The sequence below is a fragment of the Heteronotia binoei genome, chromosome 20 (genome assembly GCF_032191835.1).
Source record: "Heteronotia binoei isolate CCM8104 ecotype False Entrance Well chromosome 20, APGP_CSIRO_Hbin_v1, whole genome shotgun sequence".
NCBI classification, from domain to species: domain Eukaryota; kingdom Metazoa; phylum Chordata; class Lepidosauria; order Squamata; family Gekkonidae; genus Heteronotia; species Heteronotia binoei.
In genome coordinates, this window is record NC_083242.1 from 5438180 (window position 1) to 5452565 (window position 14386).

General features: G+C 44.8%; 1 protein-coding gene and 1 non-coding gene across 4 annotated transcripts in view; both read right to left on the reverse strand.

Moving 5' to 3' along the window:
- Positions 1-14386, reverse strand: part of RBFOX1 (RNA binding fox-1 homolog 1) — a 1171625-nt gene that overhangs the window by 678109 nt on the left and 479130 nt on the right. The gene's annotated exons all lie outside the window — the stretch shown is intronic.
- TRNAA-UGC (transfer RNA alanine (anticodon UGC)) lies at positions 4919-4991 on the reverse strand. The gene has a single exon. It is a non-coding gene; the product is annotated as a tRNA-Ala (tRNA).

Genomic DNA, 14386 nt, shown 5'->3' on the forward strand with positions numbered 1-14386 from the left:
TTTAAAATTCGGTCATTATCTCAGGGGGAAAAAAAAAATCCAATTTCAAACTATTTTAACCTTCTCCTACAGCAATGCATAATACGGTTTTGTTTGATACTACTGGCTATGCTGCTGATGGCATTTTGGCTCAAGGAGCCGATGAGCTCACCAAGAGGCGATACAAAAGGAAGAGCAATGGTACAGAAGTTAACACGAACAGAACAGGCCCTTGGTATAACCCTATGGCAAAACAAAATGGACAACTCTTTGAAGACACTGGGATGGATGATAATAGATTTCAGTGAATGGTAGGGTTGCCAAGTCCTCTTCATCCCCCGGCGGGGAGCATTTGCGTGCGCGATGTGTGCGGGGCGAAATGACGTCACCCGGACGTGACGTCATCAAAATGGTGGTGCCCGTGTGGGGCCGCTCTAGGCATTTCCGGGAAAACTCTATGCCCCCCCCCTCCAGACACTCTAGCCATTTGGGAGGTTAAAACTCTATGGTACCTATTGTACCAATGTGGGCCAGCGGGTTGAGAACCTCCTGGGCAGTAGATTCTCCGCCCTGACTGGGGGTTTGACAGCCCTAGTGAATGGTTTTCCCTGGTCTTAAATGCAGCCGTGCTGTCTGGGGACCAGCAGGATTAGGCCAAAGGATTCATTTCCCCTACTGTAGGCAAAGGATCATGTTGCAAACTCCACACTGTTCCCAATCCTTAATCACATATGCTTTAAAAAAAAAGAAAAGAAAGATATACCACACAAACCAACTTCAGTCTCAGGAGAAAGGAAGGAGACTCTATCTACATGGCTGGTGCGGGGGAGTAGGCCAAGTAGGTGACCACCTAGGGCGTCACTTGGCCTATGGGGCGCCCCCTCTCTCCACACGTAACGTGTTTCTGAAGCGCAGATGCTGCCCGGCCAGTTTTGTGTTCCAGGTCACCTGGAGAAAATGACCATTTAGGAAGGTGGACTCTACAGCATTAGACTCTAGGGCCGTTGAAGTCCCTCCCAAATATAGGGGGTGCCATTTTTTACCCCCCCCCTCAAAATATGTAGATCCGGCCCTCAAAATATGTAGATCCGGCCCTGCACCGCCCAGCACCTCTGCTGGCCTCTCTGCCACCCTCCTCCAGCTCATTTCCTTCTCCAGACTCCATTTCCTAAAAATTTGAAAAGTTTCACGTTTGCTGCTGTTCATTTGCCCTGTGTTTTAGGGGGGAGGGCACGAGCGGGTGACTTTCCTAGGGTGCCAGAAAGCCTAGCGCCGGCCCTGTCTGTCTGTCATCGATCTTATCTATCGTCTATTGAAAGACAGAGAGAAAGAGGGGGAAGAGATATATATTGATCAAATGATCAATATGTACATTACAAGAAGGAACCCGAGATAACTCATGCGAAGACACCTCTGCCATCACAGTTTCTCCCACCAAGTGTCCACCAACAGCGGTTCGTGAATGGTCTGTGCACAGACATGCACATAAGCAGACAACACTTTTGGTTCAAGAGGGCTGAAACCTCTAATGTGTTTTTTAATGATTTTCAGATTTTTCTGCAAACCTTTGCTCCCCCCAGTCTGACAAAAAAAAAATCTCCTTTATGTCAGTATTGTCCCAATCCCTGGATTTAGATATCCACAGATTGGTCCACACTTGACTACTAGATATACTGATATGCTGTGCAAAATTAGCTAAAAGACAATATAATTCTAGGCAGAGTTAACCCAACAAAGCCCATCAAAATCAATGAAAGGACGGCACTGGAAATTATCCTTTGTAATGCCTGCCTTTTCTTTAATCCACCCCTTCCTTTAAAATGTCTCCACCAGGGCTTTTTTTGTAGAAAAAGCCCAGCAGGAACTCATTCATTCATTCATTCATTCATTCATTCATTCATTCATTCATTTTATGATTTATATCCCGCCCTTCCCACAAGTGGCTCAGGGCGGCTCACAAAATAAAATCCAACATAGAATTAGGTTTAGGCATTTAAAACAGTTAAAACATTTAAAACATTAAAACATTAGGAGCAACAGAAGTCTAATAGAACGACGCTTAGTTTCTTGTGCCAGTTAGTTATGAGCCAGCCGGAAGAGGGTTGTCTTACAGGCCCTGCGGAACTAAGCAAGGTCCCGCAGGGCCCTCACCTCTTCCGGCAGCTGGTTCCACCAGGAAGGGGCCATAACAGAGAAGGCCCTGTCCCTGGTAGATTTTAAGCGGGCTTCCTTTGGCCCGGGGATAACGAGAAGGTTTTGGGTTCCCGATCTCAGTACTCTCTGGGGAACATGTGGGGAGACCACGCACCCCTGATGTCACCATTGTTTTGCACAGGACTTTCTTTGTAGAAAAAGACCTGCAGGAATTCATTTGTATATTAGGCCATGCGCCCTGACACCAAACCAGTCAGAACTGTGTTCCCGTGCGTTCCTGCACAAAAAGAAGCAGCAGCAGCAGCAGCCCTGGTCTCCACAGAACTCTAGAAGCCAATGGACAATCAAAGACACTCAAGGAATGCAGGGAGGGTTTAGTGGGAGGGGGGGAAAGTACCCTGTTTTGTAGGCAGAAGGCACCCGGTTCCTCCTCTGTTTGAAAGGATCTTTGGCTAACAAATGTGCTGTGAATTACCTCCCCCGCACCTCAGAGGTGGAGGCCATCTTGACAGATGATTCCCACCATCCAATCTGTCACATCACAGCATTTTGGAGTGGAGATCCAGGAATCTCTTTGCACAACCTGGAAGTACAAGACTCCCACTTAGATGGCAGCACTGGTGGGCAGACAACTGGTAAAGCTTTTTTCTTCTTCAGAGCTTCTCCTTGAGGTTCAGAGCTACTGCCTTCAGAAGCTTCACCCATCAAGATGCCTTCCTTCTTTCCTCAGAGGAGAAGGACTTTCATGGTAAGTATCAGGGCTTTCTTTTGTAGCATGAACTCCTTTGCATATTAAGCCACACCCCCCCCCCAGATGTAGCCAATCCTCCTGGAGCTTACAGTAGGCCCTGTAAGAAGAGCCCTGTAAGCTCATGGAGGATTGGCTACATCAGGGAGGTGTGGTCTAATAGGCAAAACAGTTCCAGCTACAAAAGAAAGCCCTGGTGAATATCTAATGGCCCGATCTAAGGTCTCAGAAAGTCACTACCAGTTAGAGCAAGCAAGGGTGAGTCAGAAGGACTGATGGTTTTACTCTGAGAAGGCAGCTTCAGATACATGAATGTATTTATAACACAACTGATGAATTCCTAAACTTTGTGTTATCTGTGGCTCTTCCACAGAGACTGGAGTCTTTCCAAGATAATTCCATACTTGAAGCAGGGGCCCATGGAATTTCAGCATCCCAATAAGATTTTTTTAATTGCCGTCCATGTTTGGGATAGTCCTGCTGATCTGTAGGGATGCAACAGGATTCAACCCTGTCCAGAGAAGAAGGAGGAGGAGGAGGAGAAGGAGCAGAAGACGATGACCATTGATTTATCTCCCGCCCCATACTCTGAATCTCTGAATCTCAGAGTGGTCACAATATCCTTTACCTTCCCCACCCCACAACAGACACACTCTGTGAGGTAGGTGGGGCTGAGAGAGCTCTCCCAGAAGCTGCCCTTTCAAGGACAACTCTGCCAGAGCTATGACTGACCCAAGGCCATTCCAGCAGGTGCAAGTGGAGGAGTGGGGAATCAAACCCGGTTCTCCCAAATAATACTCCGCACACTTAACCACTACACCAAACTGCCCACTGCTGTTTTCTTCATCCCTGCTTTCTCATTCTAGCAGTTCAGGGAATTACAACCCTAGGACTGAATATATATAAATTTTTATTGACGTTACTTATTTATGGTTCGCCTTTTTCACATTTCAGACAGACTACAGAGTGTGACTCAATGCAGTCAACAAAACGGGGCATTCAATAAACAATGCATTAGGACTGCAGAACTGTGGAACCGACCCGAAATCTGGAAGACAGAACTGAAGCCGAGAATGAGTATTAACATCATACATTAAGAAGTGCAAAGATTATAATGGAGGTGGAGAACTGCTTGCTGCGGCTGAACTAAATATTTGCAGTGGGGGAGTGAACAATCAACCATTTCAAATTTGGCCGCTTGAACTTTGTATACAAACTTCCAAAGCCGAGATTTGAATACCCTGTCTTAAACGTGACTTCAAAATTCCAACCGCTTTTAGACTCGTTGTCTCATTTTTATCATCATTATTTTGGCAGGCATCAAATATCAAACCTCATGAGCTGTCAAATGTCCAATACTAAACATCTCTGCCTCTGCACTTTTGAATGTTGTCACATGCTAAATACCACTGTGTACATACACCGATACAACCATCAGACGCAGTCAAACGTTACATACTAATAGCAAGCCAACTATCAAACACTGTCAAACGCAAAATACTGCTGTTATGGCAGGTACTGTCAAATGTCAAACATTATACTCAAATATTGAAATCAAATTCTAAGTGTTGTTCTAACAAAAAAAAAATGTCACCGGATGACAAATAGAGATATCAAGCATTTGGGTCATATTCAGTACATATCTGGAGAACATTTCAATGCCAAACATCTGCAGACTTAAATTTAAAAGAGGAATCCCATTCCAGCTTTAGCACAGATTTGTTTGCTGTTCTAGGATGAAACACACCACCCCCTCAGCAGCAAGTACAGAACCTGGAATAGGATGAAGACACAGAGACACCACAATTGAAACGACATTTTCAAGGGAAGACAGTTGAAATTCAGTACAGGTGTTCTAAAGAAGGAAATGGAATCTAACCAGAATTGTGCACTGAACATATTGAACATATGAAGCTGCCTTATACTGAATCAGACCCTCAGTCCATCGAAGTCAGTATTGTCTACTCAGACTGGCAGCGGCTCTCCAGGGTCTCAAGCTGAGGTTTTTCACGCCTACTTGCCTGGACCCTTTTTAGTTGGAGATGCCGGGGATTGAACCTGGGACCTTCTGGTTGCAAAGCAGATGCTCTACCACTGAGCCACCATCTCTCCCCGCTGGAAAATGCTATGGGGTCCAAAAGGCTGAATTAGCTATTTAAGGAACAGCCAGATTTGAGTCCAGTAGGAAGAAAATCCAACGTCTTCTATTCTGTTATAATGTTCAGCTGCCATATGATACTGGTATTAGACATTGCTCTTTAAAGTTAATTTATATTTATTGTTTTAAATGTTATTGTTATTGTTGTTGCCTGCCCTGAGCCTGCTTGTGGGGAGGGCAGGCTACAAATAAAATAAATTAAAATTAAATTTTATGAAATGTCCACCATGATTGCTGGGCTTCTGCACCTGAAAAATCGATTCTGCACAGCTTCATGTTTTTTTGCAACAAAATTTGTTTGTTGAACTTAACTCATTTCAGACTGGGCCAAGTAAGTTGGAGGCAGTGATGTGAAATGTTTCAAGCTTATTCTTGCTTAGTGAATATTTGAAGTTGCCTTAATACTGAATCTAACCACTGGTTCACCGGATCCAATATTGCCTGGTTTGGCTGGCGGCAACAGCTCTCCCGTCTCAACCATGCAGCTTTCCTAGCTTTGATACTGAGATCTTTTGAACTTAAAGCCAATTTGTTCCCAGCCCAGGATATAAATGGTCTCGACCATTCCACTATTATTTGGTGCAAAAGGCCAGAATATAATGGGGTGTGAATTGGCAGAGAAAGAGATCTTGGGGTCGTGGTAGATAACTCACTGAAAATGTCAAGACAGTGTGCGATTGCAATAAAAAAGGTCAACGCCATGCTGGGAATTATTAGGAAGGGAACTGAAAACAAATCAGCCAGTATCATCATGCCCCTGTATAAATCGATGGTGCGGTCTCATTTGGAATACTGTGTGCAATTCTGGTCACCGCACCTCAAAAAGGATATTATAGCACTGGAAAAAGTGCAGAAAAGGGCAACTAGAATGATGACAGGTTTGGAACTTTCCCTATGAAGAGAGGTTGAAACGCTTGGGGCTCTTTAGCTTGAAGAAACGTCGACTGCGGGGTGACATGATAGAGGTTTACAAGATTATGCATGGGATGGAGAAGGTAGAGAAAGAAGTACTTTTCTCCCTTTCTCACAATACAAGAACTCATGGGCATTCGATGAAATTGCTGAGCAGTCGGGTTAGAACGGATAAAAGGAGGTACTTCTTCACGCAAAGGGTGATTAACATGTGGAATTCACTACCACAGGAGGTAGTGGTGGCTACAAGAATAGCCAGCTTCAAGAGGGGGTTTCTCTTATGTTCTTATTTCCCAAGAGATGATAGGAGGCTAATTTGCCAACAGTTTGCTGAATCAAGCCTATTGCCCTTTTTAAAAACTGGCCCACAACAAACTGCATGTATTCCAGCCCACAATACCTCAACCCCTCGTCTGATGAAGTGTGCTTAGAGAGCACATGAAAGCTAACATTCTAAATAAAACTTGGTCTTAAAGGTGCAACTTGACGCCTGCTTTGTTCAACTGCTTCAGACCAATACGGCTGCCCACCTGGATCTATGGAACAATTACAGAATGTTTCCACACGTGTGTGTGTGGGGGGTTTTCTCCTGTCTGAGTAATCTAAAGGAGAAAACAGGTGCTAGAATTCTTCCCCACCACAACAGATTTAGTTTGAAAAGCTAAATCAGGATCTTATCCGGACCTTGCTGGCTCTCATTTGAAGAAGATATTGGATTTATATCCCGCCCTCCACTCTGAATCTCAGTCTCAGAGCAGCTCACAATCTTCTTTACCTTCCTCCCCCACAACAGACACCCTGTGAGGTGGGTGGGGCTGAGAGAGCTCTGACAGAATCTGCCCTTTCAAGGACAACTCCTGTGAGAGCTATGGCTGACCCAAGGCCATTCCAGCAGCTGCAAGTGGAGGAGTGGGGAATCAAACCGGGTTCTGCACACTTAACCACTACACAAAACCGGCTCTCTGAGCAATCTTATTGCATGCAACTTTCTCCAGAAAAGTATCCCAGTTAGGGGGGGTCATTATCTACCCAAGTACTGTTGAAAGAACTAGAGCAAAACAGCTCCTTAAAATGTTTCATCCACCCGGAAGCGAGCTACAGGGATGCAAGCTGGATCTCAGTCCCATGGCCATAGTAACAGCCTTCCACAAAACCTGATAAACCATTGTTGTTAAGGGCTGTAATAAGAAGGTGTCAGCCATTGCACTGTTCTTCTCTCTTTTTATCCTGATTTTTTTTAAAATATATATATATATTTGAAGTCCAATAATTTCCCTAGAACACATAAAGCATTATCTCTTTTACATTTCCTAAGCAATTGCCGGATCCTTCTTTTCATAGCTTTGCACTCAGAATCGAACCCCTCTTTTCGCTTCTGGGGTTTGGACAGGTTTTGGGGCTTAAAACGATAAAGGCAGAAAGGCTAAAATAAGGTTTAAAAGACCATATAGTAGATCTAACGAGGATTTAACAATCTAAAAATCCCATCCTCGATAGAGGGGACTTCTGTTGACTGCAGAATACTACAAATGCTCCCGGTCCAATTGCTGGGGCCAGGGGATTTGACATATCTCATTACCCCACTTAAACAATCACCTTTGTCTGTTTACAGGAAGATGACCAAAGATAGACACTGGATACTTATACATAGCAAGCAAGTGTACTACCACTAAGGGTACTACCATTTCCCTCTACGTGACAACATGTATGCTTTTTTAAAATAAAGTTATCCAAAATGGTAAAGAGTAACAAACAAAACAAAGGAAGTATGAACCCGTTGCTCTTAAATCTATTCATTGTGTGTGTGTGTGGGGGGGGGGGTGTTCCCCCTGTCATACTTCAGCCATTAATAGGTGACACATTGAACATTTCTCTTTAAAAAAAAAATGGTCTTGGTAGTTTAATCCAATAATGCCTTGAAGGCACCCCTGTGGAGCTAATTACATTGAAAATGAGCAACCGGTGACAAGGCCCTGCTTCTAATCCTCCTAGATGAGACCACCTCATGGATGGGATTTGATGTGAACTGCTGTGGGCCTCTCCCTCCATTAGGAACAAACACAGGGTATCAGTGTTGGAATAAACAGAGCAGGGGGGTTTATGTAGGAGATGGTTTTATTAATAAGCTAGAAGACTACACTTGGCATGAGACAAGGCTATTCAAACCTTTAATATTGGACTGCCGTAAGTACATCTCTGGTGTCCCAAGATCACCTACGGTGCTAAGAGCCAGTTTGGTGTAGAGGTTAATTGCGTGAACTCTTATCTTTTTCATAATCAGTGTTGGAAGAGTTGGACCATCAAACGATAACAATAATCTTCTTATTCTATGTGGGCTATATGAAGTTTCAAGAGATTTCAAGACAACGGAAGATCCTTTAACCCCTAATTGAGCTTTTAAAAACGGAACCACAGCAAGTTGAGAATTCAGAAAACTAGCCCTACTCTTCAGCAGAACGTTAAGACAAATCTTGTGGGATAATAACACCAGTTGACTAACATTTGGTACCGCTAAAGGCTGTAACTGCCATTCATCTGAGGTACAATGCAGTGATGCTATAGACTCCATTGAAGCAGGCTTATCACTACTAGATTTCTCAACTACCTCAATGAGTTGGTCCAGTTTGGTGAGAATAGTATGTAGGTGTCCAAAAATGGCGGACACAGTCCTTGCAGTCAAGCAAGAGAGATCAGTAAGCATATCAGCCGCTTCAACACTCCCACACACCCTCCCCTGTAGATTAGCAGAAACACCAGTTAAAGGAGGGCCACTTAACAATTCCTTTACAGGTACGTCAGGAGAGGTAACAATACAAGGGGTTTGCAAATCAGGTGATTCATCAAGGACTGAAAACCTGTTAGTGGTAGGGATACCTGGGAGAAACAGGATTGATTCCTCACTCCTCCACTTGCAGCTGCTGGAATGGCCTTGGATCAGCCATACTTCTCGCAGAGCTGTCCTTGAAAGGGCAGCTGCTGCGAGAGCTCTCTCAGACCCACCAACCTCACAGGGTGTTTGTTGGGGGTGGGGGGGGGGGAGGTAAAGGAGATTGTGACCGCTCTGAGACTGTGAGATTCAGAGTGGAGGGTGGGATATAAATTCAATGTCTTCTTCTAATGAGCCTGGGCAGTTACCGTCGTCGAAAGGTGCAATGGGCTTGCAGGAAACAAGGCCTTTCTGCTCTTAGCACAGCATTCGGGCTATGGCAACAGAAGCTGAACCGGTGTTGGGAAGTGCTGTCAAACTGCAGCTGAGGAAGAAGAGGAGGAAGAAGAAGAAGAAGAAGAAGAAGAAGAAGAAGAAGAAGAAGAAGAAGAAGAAGAAGAAGAAGAAGAAGGAGAAGAAGGAGAAGGAGAAGGAGAAGATGATGATGATATTGGATTTATATCCTGCCCTCCACTCCGAAGAGTCTCAGAGCGGCTCACAATCTCCTTTCCCTTCCTCCCCCACAACAGACACCCTGTGAGGTAGATGAAGATACTGGATTTATATCCCGCCCTCCACTCCAAAGAGTCTCAGGGCGGCTCACAATCTCCTTTCCCTTCCTCCCCCACAACAGACACCCTGTGAGGAAGATGAAGATACTGGATTTATATCCTGCCCTCCACTCCGAAGAGTCTCAGGGCGGCTCACAATCTCCTTTCCCTTCCTCCCCCACAACAGTCACCCTGTGAGGTGGGTGGGGCTGGAGAGGGCTCTCACAGCAACTGCTCTCTCAAGGACAACCTCTGCCAGAGCTATGGCTGACCCAAGGCCATTACAGCAGCTGCAAGTGGAGGAGTGGGGAATCAAACCCGGTTCTCCCAGATAAGAGTCCGCACACTTAACCACTACACCAAACCAGCTCTCCACTTGCAGCTCTCCACTTAGGACGACCCTGAAGGGTTTTCAAGGCAAGAGACATTCAGAGGTGGTTTGCTATCGCCTGCCTCAGGCTCTCTCGCTGGTCTCCCATCCACGTACAAACCACGGCTGACCCTCCTTAGCTTCCAAGATCTGACAAGATCACACCAGCCTGGGTCATCCATGTCAGGGCCAAAGCTGAAAGATCAACCGCTAAAGCCCTTCCTATATGAAACAAACAAACCTTGTTACTCCGCGTTCAACTTGACTTAGGCTAATGACACACGTCTTGGATCATGCCTTTTCAATGCGCTTTGACCATCCTTTGCAGCTGTATTTTCCCGTGCAAATCAGGAAAATCTACTTGCTAAAGTGTATTTTTTTAAAAAGTATTTAAATAATAAAAAAGCAGCAGCCCCGTGGCACAGAGCGGTAAAGCTGCAGTACTGCAGTCCAAACACTCTGCTCATGACCTGAGTTCGATCCCGGCGGAAGCTGGGTTCAGGTAGCCAGCTCGAGGTTGACTCAGCCTTCCATCCTTTCGAAGTCGGTCAAATGAGTACCTAGCTTGCTGGGGGGGAAGTGCAGATGACCGGGGAAGGCAATGGCAAACCACCTTGTAAAAAGTCCGCTGTGAAAATGTTGTGATGCAACATCACCCCAGAGTCGGAAACGACTGGTGCTTGCACAGGGGACTCCCTTTACCTATTACTTTAAAAAGTGCCTCATCCGATGTGTATGGAATTAGCCTTAGCTGGCTGGACAGCTCCTCTGCTATTTCAGGAAACTTCTGGATCCCGACTGCTCTCCTTGCTGAATAGCTACATTTGCTAACCAATGGAGAATTTGATCTTCTGTTCCAGTTTTGACAAGGATGGAACAGTTGCCTGGCATTTGCATAAAACGAGTGCTCAAACAGTTCAACATATATAGTATTGCCCGCCATTAATGAGAGTGGCAAAATTCAGGAAGCCATCCTTTTAGAATTAGCTTGCTTAGACATTCATGATAGATTTAAATGTGTTCACAGAGCAAAGAAGGAAGTCTATGTGGCACCACCATCTATCTGCAAGTGACAATGTGCAGGGGCAAAATCTGATTAGGTTTTCAAGTGTTCTTGTTGCGCTCGGGGAGAAACTACCCAGAGTGAACTGTGGAGAGTGTTTTTGCAAGCTCTCGGTGTGACCAACAATTAATCAGCAGCAAGTTTGTGAGTTGATCAAGACATGAGTCACCTCAAAGGCGTTCACACATACTTAGCCACAAAACTCAGTAGGTGGACTGAAGGCAAGAGACTCTTTCTCAGCCTCAGTCTACCAATTCCAGTGCAAAAATAATACTAGCCCACCTCATAGGACAGTCTTGTTGAGATTATACAAGATTAGCACTTGGGCACTAAACTGCTGTATGAATCTTATGAACTAGTCCTAAGTACCACGGAAAGAACTAATTGCAGATGGGGGCAAAATATCACAAACCTAAATCCAAATCAAGCTAATTAATAGGTCTGGTGATGTCTCCCCCCCACCCCCCCGCAAAAAAAAGCATAATGGAAGAGGGAGACACAAACAAGGAAGACATATGCACCCAAATAAATCAGTGAAGTAAAGATAATCCCTTCCTACGTATAACACAACACAGAATAGATGGCCCACCTCAGGAAACGTACATGTCTACTGAGGGGTGACATGAGAGAGGTTTACAAGATTATGCAAGAGATAGAGAAGGTAGAGAAAGAAGTACTTTTCTCCCTTTCTCACAATACAAGAACTTGTAGGAACTCAATGAAATTGCTGAACAGTCGGGTCTGAATGGATAAAAGGAAGTACTTCTTCATCCAAAGAGCGATTAGCGCATGGAATTCACTGCCACAGGAGGTGGTGGCAGCTACATGCATAGACAGCTTCAAGAGGAGATTAGAAAAAACATCTGGAGTAGAGAGCCATCAGTGGCTATTAGCCACAGCTTATCGTTGGAACTCTGTCTGGGGCAGTGATGCTCTGTCTTCTCGTTACTTGCGGGGGGGGGGGGGAGCAACAGTGGGAGGGCTTCTAGTGTCCTGGCCCCAATGATGGACCTCCTGATGGCACCTGGGGTTTTTTTGGTCGTTGCATGACACAGAGTGTTGGACTGGATGATCCAATATGGTTTCTCTTATGTTCTTAACTAGGCTTTACAGATGCAGCTGACAATCCAGTGGGAGCATTTGAGAGGTGAGGGCAATCTGTTTGAGGTTGTACTGACGCGCAAAATCACTTCCCTTGCAAAACCAGAAGCGACACCACCATGTTACGGAAATCGTCTGGGATTCACCCAAAACTAGAGCATTGCACCAACACAAGTTTTGCATCCAAAGTGACATTTCACATTGGTGCAATGATGAAAAGCTTCCCTCACTTCCCCTCTTATTGGCCTATCCACTGGTGGCGGGAGTAAAGGGGCCATGTCAAGGAAGACACGGGTTAGATTTGTTGAGCAATGAGTAATAGATTGCTTCGGGCGATCCAAAATATTCTGTAACACTAGCTTCTTAAACACTGAACCAAAAATGCAGACATCTAATGATGCAGCCACTCTTTTATTTTTATTTTTTTTTTTGTTATTGAATTATCATTGCGCCTTTCTTCTACCATGGAACTCATTTGGGTGTACCGAGGGGTCCCAAGAGGTCATCCATCTAGGCATGGACATGACTCAGCCTGTGTTGTTTCAGCAAAAGGTGTTACATCATGAACCTCCCAACAGCATTGCACTTGATCTTAGCTAAGAGTCCGAGAAGCAAGGAACATCCCAACTATACATTGGAATCAGGGCTCAAGACCACAAAGGTGCTTGTGCCCCCCCCCCCCCCCACACACACTGTGCTTTTGGTCTCGAAGGCAGCAACGAAACTTGGGATGCCACAATCAAACTTAATCTCAACCAGACTGGAGTCACACTTGATGATTTAGTCTTATACGATGAATCCTATATATTCAAATCTATTAAGCAACAGCTTAAAAGATACTAAAAAATAAAAACTCCAACCAGCCCAGCCCTATACTTGATTTTATTAATCATTTGGGCAGGTTGGTCTAATATCTCCATGCTCTTGATGTTCCTTCACAGTATAGAGTCTTTTTGTTGGTTAGGGTAAATGCATCCCCTTCTAAGATGCTTTCTGGCAGATATCTCCAGATCCCGATACATGAGCGTTTATATCCCTGGGGTCTTCATTCTTTGGACACAATTGATCACATAATCTTGGACTGTCCTTTTCATGAATGCCTTGGGAAAAGGCTCATTTCTAATTTGATATATTCTAGAAGGCATTTGAATAATAATCTCAAACGTCAGTTTCTTTTGAATGATCCAGTTCCTGAAATGACTGAAGCAGCAGTTGCCAAATTTCTTGCGGAAGTCCTTAAAAGTTAAAGAGAATTCTCCATAGTGTTGTTTCTGTTCCTGTATGAAGCCTTATATTTGATGGATTCCGTATTTATTGCTTGGGTTACTGTCTATTCTGTGACTATAGATATGCCAATAAAAGTATATGAGGAGGAGGAAGAGGAGGAGTTCCTGTTTGTGTTCATGGTTGCGGTGACTCCCCCTCCATACAAAAACACCAATTGCTCATGTTGCAAAACTTCTAAAAAGAGATGGGGATTTCATTATAGAAGCAAGGATGTGGTATGGGAGCTACAGCTGAATGTAGGGCTGCTTTCTTCCAGGTAGAACCAGGAGCTCCCCAAGAACTTGCCTCCAAAACAAACAAATTTGGTCTCCCCAGGCCTTTCCCAAGGGTGAATTGGCAACCCTAGCTGTAAGAAACATCAGACATGTTTTTGTTTGTATGGCAACCTTTGTAATCTGGAAACCTGCCCCCTTGGAGGAGAAAAGCAAGCTAAAAATGGTTAAAACTCTCCAGGTAGGCATAAAGCATCTCTTTCATCCCAGCCTGAACAGTCCCCATGTAAGTATGGGTTGGTTCCCATCCCCAAACGTCCCAGGTCTAAGAATATAAGAGGATAAGAAGAGCCCTGCTGGATCAGGCCAGTCTGATAGCCTGTGTCACACAGTGGCCGACCATTCCTCTGGAGGTCCAACAACAAGGCATAGAATCTGAGGCCCTCCCTGAATAAGAATATTAGAAGAGCTCTGACTGGATCAGCACAGTGGTCCATCTAGTCCAGCCTCCTGTCTTACACAGTGGCCAACCAGTTCCTCTGGAGGGCCAACAACAGGGCACAAAGACTGAGAACTTCACCTGATGTTGCCTGGGATTCAGAGGTTGACTGCTACTGAACGTGAAGTTCTATTTTTGCTACTGACCCCAAATAAATAGATTAAGAGGGCCTCCACTATCCCGCCCCCCCACAACAATCTAACCTGCATGTTCTCTCCTCCCCCTCCCCCCCGTTTACTAGCCAAGAGGCCCAAACTAGAAGTCTGAATCTACCTATTGCAGAGTTTAGCATAAACTCTAAGTCCATATCAGCAGTAGTTGTTTTGTTGCCTTTTCCAGGAACACACTTTAGTGCAGCCGTACAGCGATATTGAAATATTATAAATTAATACAAGATGCACTGCTTTTTGGTCAGAAGACAGCTGC